Genomic DNA, 11,080 nt, shown 5'->3' on the forward strand with positions numbered 1-11,080 from the left:
GTTTAATGGAGAGATACGACGTTGAAAGTTATATCTGTAAGAGGAAGAAAGGGCAACTGTTTTTTAGAATTCTTGCAACACCTTACGGCAGGAATGGTATGAACACATTCATTCCAGGATATCCAGAAGAACAGTGAATAGGAGACTGACCGAACAAGATTATTTTGCAAGAAAGTCTATCTGTAAACCAATATTAATCAGAATTCACCACTGTAACCATGTTACTTGGGCAAGACAACATGCTAAATTACAGTTAGGACACTGTCATCTTTTCAGCTGAGCCCTGTTTCCGGCTTGTTAAAGCTGATTACCGGTAGGATTCAAATTCGTCGTTTCTTTGGAAAATATACGACGGAAGACTGTCTTTCCCACAACAAACACAGAGGAGGTGGTGCAGCACATGTTTGGGCAGCTATTCATCATGGTGGAAAACTGCTTTTCATATTCTGCAGGCATCACATGGAGACGATATTTTTGCCATATGCCAGGACAAGGTTTGGCAATAACTTTGTGTTCCAGGATGACAATGCCACTGCCCACTGTGCGCATATTGTACAAGATTATCTCGACCAGGAGGATATTACAAGATTGTCATGACCAGTAAAACTTCCGAATTGTAATCACGTTGAGTACTATGGGCAGAACTGAGCCAGAAAATGACTAACACTACCCTTAATCAGCTACTGTATCTGAGTTGCAGCACCTTGGGATGAAATCACAGTGGATTGCATCAGTAATATCTCATCGACAGCATGCCACGTCGCCTTGCGAAGGTTATTAGAGTACTAGGAAGACCAACCAATTACTGAATGTTATGAACTGATATAAGGCTACAGACGATATTTATAATAATGTTATGTTTTGTTGCGATAGATGAAATGCTAAATTTCACATCTTTCTACAGGTGTCTGATAAAATTGTTTTCTGTTCTAATATATTGTTCACCATGTCCATAGAACCTGTCTCATTATACAAGTTACATAAGTAGATGTACTTCTCAGTTGGACAACACCAAGTGTATTTGTATTCCATCTTAATAAAAATAGTTTAATTTGTTTGGGGGTGTTAGTTTAGCTTGTTTGGGGGGTAGTGTTAGAGAGAAGAATGTAAATAGATATTTAAAATGGAAGTTATTTCATCTATAATAGAACCACTATAGTTTATATTTGCAAAAATGAGCTCGCTGATTTCCACATTCTTATTTTTTCATGTGTTTCGATTCATATATAGTTATTTCTCTTACCTAGCATCAATATTTTAACGTGAGCACCATTTTAAAACAATTCCAGTATTTTGTAGATATGTATATGTTGTTAAAGTAAATCACTGGTCATAAAATCCATTGGTTGCACCAAAGTGTCAAGATCTATTTCACTTTGCAGCGCTTAAGCAATTTATCTAGTGATGCGAAAAGTAACAAATGAAAAAATCTTATGTATTAGTCAATGAAATCACAAGTTGCTCAATAGAGCCGATCGGATAGTTGCATATCTAAATTTTATTATCCAATGAAATCACAAGTTGCTCAACAGAGCCGATCGGATCTAAATTATATTATCCAGTGAAACTGAGACACTTTTATACTTATCGAACTAATAATGTTTTACCAAAGTTTAATTAGTAGTTAAAAACATAAGTTTGAAATTGAAGTAATGTTAGCGAGACAAAATTCAGTCATGCCGATTCTCGTCGTATGTCATATGAAATGTAACATTTCTATAGGTAAACTTTAGGAAATATCAAAAAGGATTTTCTCGTCATTTTGGGGGTTTCAATATTTGTAGATGAGATGACCAAAAAGACAAGTAAAGAAATTCGAGGAATGGACGAACTTCTCAATTCATGAACTCTTGTTTTTTATGTCCCCCAGTAACTCAACGGTAAGTCCTAAGGCTTGTAAAACTAAAAGTCAGGTTTCGATAACGGTGGTGGGCATAGTACAGATAGCTAATTGTGTAGCTCTGTGCTTATCAGCAACCAAACTTTTTTAGCGGGAGAGCTTTTGAAGCCTATACTTTTTGATCGCTATTAGCCCTTAAGAACGTATACAAATCATGTTTTTTGATCTGCTTTAGTTTTAATCGAGAAGAGTGAAAAATGTATTTTACTGATCTTTAAAGACGAGAATACGAAAGTCTATAGCCCGAGCGCTTATGAAAGGTGGACGTTTCTTTATCATGAACAAACTAGAAATGCTTACTGATTCTGAGAGCGTTGTCTTTTACATTTCAGATTTTAGGTAACAGATGGCAGCACAATAATATTATGCGAATTTGCAAAAAATAAAACAAGATCATAGAAATATCATATTTATCTTGGTTTTATATTTATTCAACTAGTAATAGACGTTTTTCAGAATAACCGTAACCACCAAATAAATGTGTCAACCGAAAATGATACGTTAAAGCCCTCACAGTTAAGGTTTTCGTATAGTTTATAAATTATCTTTGTTATGTTTTTCAGTTTTCTAATCGACATGCTTGTACATATATCTGTTTCAAGGATGACTTATCAAACATCTGAGGACTATTAGGAATTATTTTATGTCTACAAAGTTTTCTAAACTCTGAACCAGGAAACGTCAAGTTCGTTCACACCTTAAAGAGTTTAGTAGTCTTCTGGTCGTGACACGGAGAAAGAGTTATCGCCACCCACATCTCTTGAACTAAATACTTTTATTATATATGAATTGGCTTTGTGTTTGGATTCATTTCGTGGTGATATGAAGGGTTCACTGTTATTACATAGCCAAGCAAAATTCATAACTTAAATAAAGGAGGAGGGACTGTTAGAAGCGTCATTTTAACAACACCTGTAATGCATTATATATTACATTTCTGTCACTCACTTAAACGTTTTGTGAGTTTCCATTTCCCAGAATTTGTAACCTTACCGAAGTTACTATATCTTGTTTTTTGATAGAATCTTAGTTCATTAGAACAACAACCAAATGAGCCTGGTTACTGTGACGCTGAACAAACGTGTTGTATATACTGAACAAGTGTTTGGCCTAATTGTATTATTGTTTTATGTATTGTTGTAATTTCGTAATGCAATAATAGATTTCATTCATCATTCTTCACCTTAAATTTACCCACTAGTTCTGACTATGTCTTTTGTGTGCATGCGTTTTGTGAATGTAATATTAAAAGTACAATATTGTGATATTAGTTGTAGACTTGAGCCTTCTGCTGACTTAATTATATTAAAGGACAATGTGGTGAGACATCGTTATGGGCATTAAGCTATGAGCATGTGTTATGTTATCAGATATAACAATATGCAACAAAAAATTTTATATTTTGTGTCCGTGGATAAAACTCTTACTTATTCACCTGCCCGAAATAAACATAGATTTTTTTTTCTAACATCTTAATTGGGAACTGGCCTACGAATTATAACATTCAATTCAAGTAGCAGCTAATTCTTCAACCGTCGCTTTACAATGTATTTAAATTCTAACAGAACGAGAAATAGTTTTTTTACAACCTTTCACAACCTTTCTTTGACATATTTTTTTATTGGGGATGTTTCACGTTTCACAACCTTTCTTTGACATATTTTTTTTATTGGGGATGTTTCACGTTTCACAACCTTTCTTTGACATATTTTTTATTGGGGATGTTTCACGTTTCACAACCTTTCTTTGACAGATTTTAGGAAATTAAAAAGGACTGAAAACCTTACTTCAGTGCTATAAGAAACAATTACTTTTTTCAATTCCTGGACATCATCTTTCTTTTTACACTGAATTGTAACGTTACCATATCAGTTGTTTTTATTATATGCTAGAGCTCTAAATATAATTTTACACTCGACTTGTAAGTTCAAAAAAAAATTGTGCCAATTGTTTCTAACAGAGCCCGAAAGTCTACAGAATTGTGGTATACAGATATACGATGTATTTTCGATTTTATTGTTTTAATATAAAATGTTCAACAATTCATTTATTCTATGTCTATGGCGTTTTCACATAACACGTGGTCCAGAAAACCATGCTGCTTTTGTTCATTTGTAGTTCTCTAGAGACAATACGTACCTTTTCACTCACTGGAGATATTGCTGTAACGCTGCTTGTTATGCAAGAATATAGATACAGCAACGTCCTAGGTTCAGTAAGAATGACAAATCACTTAAGTATCGCTAATCACTATGGGTAATTCCGACGTGTCCTATTAAGTAAGAAATATTAGATTTATACAGTAGTACACAGGATCTGAAGTGAGTTGATTGGATGGAAAGCAGCTTGAAGAAAGAAAGCCTGTTTTTCAGTTTACGAGTCTAGCAAGAAAGCGAATGTCCAGCATACAGAGAGCAAATACGAACTTTGTATTTAATTACTTAATGAAGATTGTTTTCAGTTTTTATTACACGTTGTGTATAGCCTCTTCATTTCGTTACTTAAAACTCATCAAGCTTAGAAATTCAGCATTGCTTCATAACTTATGTTACCAATCCTCTCATTATAAGGTGGACCTACATAAGAATACCACAGATTATGTAGGAAAAAAAGAGTTAGATGCCATGACCACAGATGATGTTGCAAAGTTTTGCTAACGTACCTATTTCCTTACTCTTCATTTAAGAGATATTTTTCGCTGAAAGAATGGCATTTTCTGTAGGCACAATAACTCAAGACTAAGAGGGTTAATTTGCCACTGGAGAGAAATGGTTGTATGAAAGATCTGTCAAGTCTAGAAAAAGTCCTCTTTCTCCTCGACATAGGATTTTTACCGATGTTATAAAAGTTCCTGACATCGACCTCTCTGCATCCACAAACTCAAGAAGATTAGCCAACATTTAGTGCACCCAAAGTGGCAGATTGGGCATTGACCCTGAAGATTGATCTCAGCACAGTGGAATATATTTCCTTGTATCCACGACATATGTGGCATCTCAATCAGACATTTCCCATGAGCGTGCATGGGAGAAACCTTGGCCAACACCACAGGTCCCTGTGAGTGAAGCCAAGCAGATCCTGTTCTTGATGTGCAAAGGTGCAACAAAGGAAGATATATACCATTTTCTGAAGCAATTCAGGTACACAAGTCATTGGATTAGCTGTACCCAGGAGCAGGCAGTCCATTGCTTGATCATGAGCTTAGAAGGCCAATATTTAGATTCTATCGAGCATTTGGAAAAAGTAAAATAATACTGGAACACAATCGTGATCAATTTGTTCTACTTGTTCAACCCAGCGGAGAAGCAAGTGATCCATTGTGCCAAATTCAAGACCCGGAAGAGGAGCATTACTGAGAGTCTGTTCACTTAGATGGATAGTTTGTACCATCTGTACGATGGTTTCAGCAGATCATGATGACAAACACATTGATAAGTTTGTCGAGTTATTTCCCAGCAAGACAACGAGCCACCTCTGAAATGCGAAGGATATTCTTATAATTATTGAGGCAGTTTCCATCTTTATCAGGTACAAAGAAGTAACTTCGAGCTGGTAAATAGAAATAAAGTCTGCAGCAAAAGCTGCAGTGCTACATTTCAGACATACTGTTCTACTCATTTAACCCTAATTTGTTCATTGTTGGAACTGAAAATATTTTTAGATAATCCTATACTCATAGTTTGTGACATTCACACAGCGCATGTCTCTTAATACTTGAATATGTCATAGATCCTAAATTAGCATGTTCTTGTAAGCGAGGCAACAAATATAGCCGAAATAATATTTAAAACATTTATATTCATATACTACATTAGAAGTTTTGTAGGCAGGTATACAATCTTTATACCAGAAAAAAAACAACACTTCAATTAACACACAGAATTAACCACACATCTCAACTCAACTGGACTTAATGACATTACTTACTTAATATAATGCGTTCAACCTTGCTTTAACAATATAGTTAATTAACAATATTAAACCAATGTTAAACCTCATAATAACCCCTAATTATATCACATATTTTAACATAGAAGCAAGTTTAATTAACAAGAACTATATATATATATATCTTAGCATGAGACTGATACAAACCTGCAGACCATATGACCTAAATATAGAACAGCTATCAAATGAAGCCATAAATGTTTTCAATACTACTCGCGGATGGTTTTAAAATACGATATTGATTTTGATTCTAAAGTATTATGTGATGATATTTTCTATAACATTACCTCACTGTTAATCCTTTCAAATGTTTTCTCAACATACTTATCTTTGGCTACGGGATTGTCCGCACTGAAATATTTGGAGATTTTTGAGATTAGAATTTTTACATGTTGGGATACATATTTGATAGAAAATGACCACACCCAGGTGTTGGCCACTAAACGTAAGTAATACCACCTGAAACCAAGAAAACTATGTATTTCTCGTTTTGTCATGGGTTGAAGCAAGTCTCGCACTATTGTGATCTATACAGGGCCATTAAAGACTCCATCTCTTCCCAAAATCTGTCCATCTTCGTGTGGATAAGCACACGCTTCCACGGTTACAGCTTCAAGCCTGTCTTTGTTATCCATTGAAGTACCATTCACAGATATTTAGCAGCAGAGTTAATCGTCGACATAGACCAGACTTCTTTCCCATTGCAGCCCTATCGGTGTAAGCTCTGTTAGCCTTTCTCGAAAATGATGGGCATGTTTCACAGGCTGAATGGCATGATGCAAAATTCGTACAAACCATATCACGTACTGAAAGCACTTTTAGGCCTCAATCAATCAAAATGGTAGAAGATTGGGCGTTTTGGGTCTCCCATGGTTGTGTGAAATCAGTCAAACCCCTTTACTCCACTCCGATGTGAAAACCAAATTGTATACATGCACATTGAGTGACGGTTCTGACCATTGACTCGACTTTCGTTTTAAACTGGAAAAGTCCAGCTCCAAGTAAACTTGATCGATCCATTCTAAAACAAATGGTTATTTAGCAGGGTAGCAAAGATCTTTACATCCAATGCCTTGAACTTGATATGAGGAAAAATGGAATTACCCCGAGAAAATCCCACTTTCACTGGATGGTCACCGAAAAATAAGCCCAACTAGTGCCCATGATGTTACCGATGGAAAGTAAAGCTGAAACGATAGCAACGATAAGTTATAGTAACACAAGACAGCTGTACATGTTAGTGTTCCAGGTGGCCGAGGCTATTTGTTATGGATTAAATAAAATGACGATATAGATTTCTGCTATGATCGCGAAATGCACTGACAGTGGGTTTCTTGTTTTAGCTCTTAATGGCAAGTTTCACGAATCTGCCTTTAACTACAGGAACAGGTGATTTTTTTCTATGTAGCATAATTGTTTGATAGGTGGAAGGATAAGTATAGTGCGTGGACTTGGAAAGCTACAAGTTTATATGGTGTTTTAAGCCTGTTCTCATCATCCAGTTCATTATCATTATCCAGATGCCAGGTTTAAGGTCTTGAATCATTGGGCATCTTTTGATGGGTCCATATATTTGCCTATCCTTGGGAGTGGAAAGCATCAATGTGAGTTATTGCATTCACCCATATGAAATCAAACAGAACTTGGTTATTCCTTCCTTCTTCTCGGAACTATTAAAGATGATCACACACTTATGCAGCCTCTAGATTTCATCCTTTAATATCCTCTGTATTTTGGTACTTGCTACATCCCTAGTGCTACAGAAAAGTTTGTGTGGTACTTGTGTACTTATGTAATCAAACATGTTTTGCCTGTTCTATATGATGGCGAATTCTTTGTGTTTTTACCCCAGACATGGGAATAACCAACCAACAGGTCGCTTACCTTCTGCCTCTGTGTTGAATTAAGATTTCTCACACCATCCTCAGCTAGTGACTTCAAATGTTTTGGCAGCTGAGTACTTGCTTCTGCACACGGTGCAACAGAAATGACACTAGCAATACTGATAGCTTTTGTACATTCATCACTAGTAAGTCAATACCAGAACCAAGGTAGGAGATTACTACCTTCGTTCTGTGAGACACTAATGAAACATAGTTAGAAACATGCCTTTTCAGTCACGTCCACACTGCCATTATTTGGTGGAAAAAAGTCAACGTCAAGTGACCGCAGTGGTGTTTCATGATGGTAGCTGCTGTATCAACCAAAAACACCATCTTTTACTCTTATATACCAAGTGATACCCATTAAATAAGGGTGTAGAAAACTCGTAGTATGCCTGCATACCACACAGCTACTATCTTTAATGAGTGTAAGATCATATCCTAAATTTAATAACATTGTAAAGTTATTAGAGTGCTGCCAACATCTTCACTTGGAAGATGTGGATTTAATGTTTATTGCTGAACTATTGTTTAGGCACGAAGTAGCAGAAATTATAAAAAAAATAAGTTTGGGAAGACAAATTATTGGGAGACGTAGAAATAATATATTTTCTTTAGGACACAAGTTCTTGGTTTAAGGGGTGATAATGTATCGAGAGATATTAGATATCGTGTTTTGGGGAGAACATAGGTAATAACATTTTATCTGGTTCATGTTTTATAATAAACGTGTTCCTGTACGTGTGGCGATGTTACAAAGTTTTTGGGAGAGATGGTATTTGGAGCTACTTAATTTTTAAAAACACAATATATCATTTTAAGGGACTACAATAAGGCGACAGACAAAAGTTTTATTTCAATAAGGAGACATTAAGAAATTACGAAATAAAAACCGTAAACAAGTTGCATATTTTAACGGATATCGCATATGGTTTAATTTAGTTTTATTGCTTTATAGTTGCACTTAAACCATTTCAGAGTACCCTGAAACCTTTCACCACAGCAGGTAAGCTTTGTGCATGCATTGTCTCAGGTAGGATATTGAATATGACAAGAATTTTTTTTATTTAAGTTTTTTTATCTGAGTCCACCTTGTACAATAAGTTATCCTTAAGCTAACAAGGCTTCACAATAATAAACAGAATATGATGTATCATGAACAATGGTAGTGTTTCGTAATAGGGATCGCCCATTTGTTCGTTACTATTTTTTGTTATTGTTCTGCTAGCCTGTAGCAAAAATGGCTGTGAGTATTGTAATAAAACCTGGCAGTATTACTAAACGCATCATTGCGTATTGTATAGGGTAGTTATTAAGTTTATTTGGCTACCTACCAAATAACAGTGGCTGTATACCCGTTGACCCCAATCGTTTTAATGTAGTCTGTGGTTTATATGGAGCCTCATAATTTACTACATACATACGTATATAGCTGCGTGCAGGCCGTGTATTTAATTTAATGTTTATATGGTAGGCATGACTCATGCACCATAGCGATTATTAACTTATTGTTTGTTACGTATTGAGAGCTTAAAAAAGTCCGAAGCCGATATTTTAGTTAATTTACGGTATTTGCCAACAAGATTGACACACACACATATGCAACAGCAAAAGTTACAACAACAATTATTACGAATATTTACCACAACCAAAGTTTATAAAACAAAAATATCACTAACTTACAAACAACATAAAATCTTTCTAGTTCACAGTCTCCTTGATATCCGGCAAGTTAACTTGAAGTCGGTGTACGTACAATTACCGAGAAGCTAGCTAGCTTTGTCAGACACTGAATTGTTGGACCGTTGAAGTCATATAATATTTTCATTAAACCACTAATATCTGATGAGAATTCAGTAATACTTTCTGAAAGATACTAACGTCCGATGAGAATCCACTAACCTTCGAAATTTATAACTGTTCCTGGTCTAATGTCGTAAATTTTCCGGTTGATAAGGGTTAGCAACATCACGATTTATAGCGTACACGGTTATAGCACGTTCCTGGCCAACTTTTTAAGCCCTCTCTTTTTTTGGCGCGTCGCCTTTTATAGGCGTGAGAAAGATTTTCTCGAAAATTCCGACAACAATACTGAACTATATTGTCGATTCTTACGTTCACGAATATTCTACAACCTTGGAGAATTTGCGGGAGTTTCGCAGTAAGTAACTAACACTGTAAGCTAGGCACGATTTTAAATAAAAACTCAATCCAAACAAACGTTGTCATTAAAATAAATATATAACAAATTCGTTCCACGTAATACATATCAAACACTATAATTTACGCATTTTTTAAAATACAAACTTAATCTAAACAACGTTCATATTAAAAATAAACACATGACAACAAATTCGTTTATGTTGCAACTGTATTTATGTCGCTTATCATTTATTTATGTGTAAGATTCTTGTCTTTTCGAACACGACCCTGTTAACAGGGTCAACGTTTTTTGTTTTTCTTTAACCACTGCATGATAGATTTCGGTTTGGTTATACAGACGACTAGACTGTCTCCCACAGCAGAAATCTTTAAGCAGTAGTTTAAAAGATAGCACCACTTTCGGTAATCGCGGTGATTGCTGATGGTAAGAGATTGCGAATTTTATAAATACTGCAGATAAAGTATCCATCCTTGAAGTTAACTATAAGGAGTGGCAAGAATCGTGCAAGCTGAAGATGGCGATTCTAGGCGAAAGTGAGGCAGAAACATTGTAGCTATATATTTTATTTGAAAATATTTAGTTTCAAATAAAGCACGCATCAGCGACTGCTCACCAGAGTTTAGGGTCGTCACAGTGGAAGAGGGTCGTAAAAGTGTCACGACCTAAACTCCATCAGAATGGAGGAGTGGGAGGTATATAAATATAATCAATTCATGACTATTAATTAACACGTTTTCAACCTTGGAGAGTGTCACTCTGAGAGTAAATCTAGCCAGCTGCAGCAAAACCGTGACTGGCCTTACTATGGCCAGCGGAGAGTAAGAGGAGTGTAACGAATTTGTTATTCAACGTTTGTTTAGATTAAGTTTATATTTTAAAACATGCGTAGCTTGTAGTGTTAAATATGTATTGCGAAACTCCCGTCTATTATCCAAAGTTGTAAAAGATTCTCGAAAGTCAAAATCAACAATATATGTATATACATAAATGCTTAAATGTAGTTCAGTATTGTTACATAAAACTGAAATTTCTAGAACGCCTCCACTCGCCTATAAATATAACCAACACGATGCGCGCCAAAGAGGATATCTATTATTAGTGTGCTAAAAACTTTGGAAGCTATAACTGTGCTTGTTATAACGCTTATCAATCGGAAAACTTAAGATATTTGACCAGGAACCTTTA

This window comes from Limulus polyphemus, unplaced genomic scaffold (genome assembly GCF_000517525.1).
Source record: "Limulus polyphemus unplaced genomic scaffold, Limulus_polyphemus-2.1.2 Scaffold1627, whole genome shotgun sequence".
NCBI lineage: Eukaryota > Metazoa > Arthropoda > Merostomata > Xiphosura > Limulidae > Limulus > Limulus polyphemus.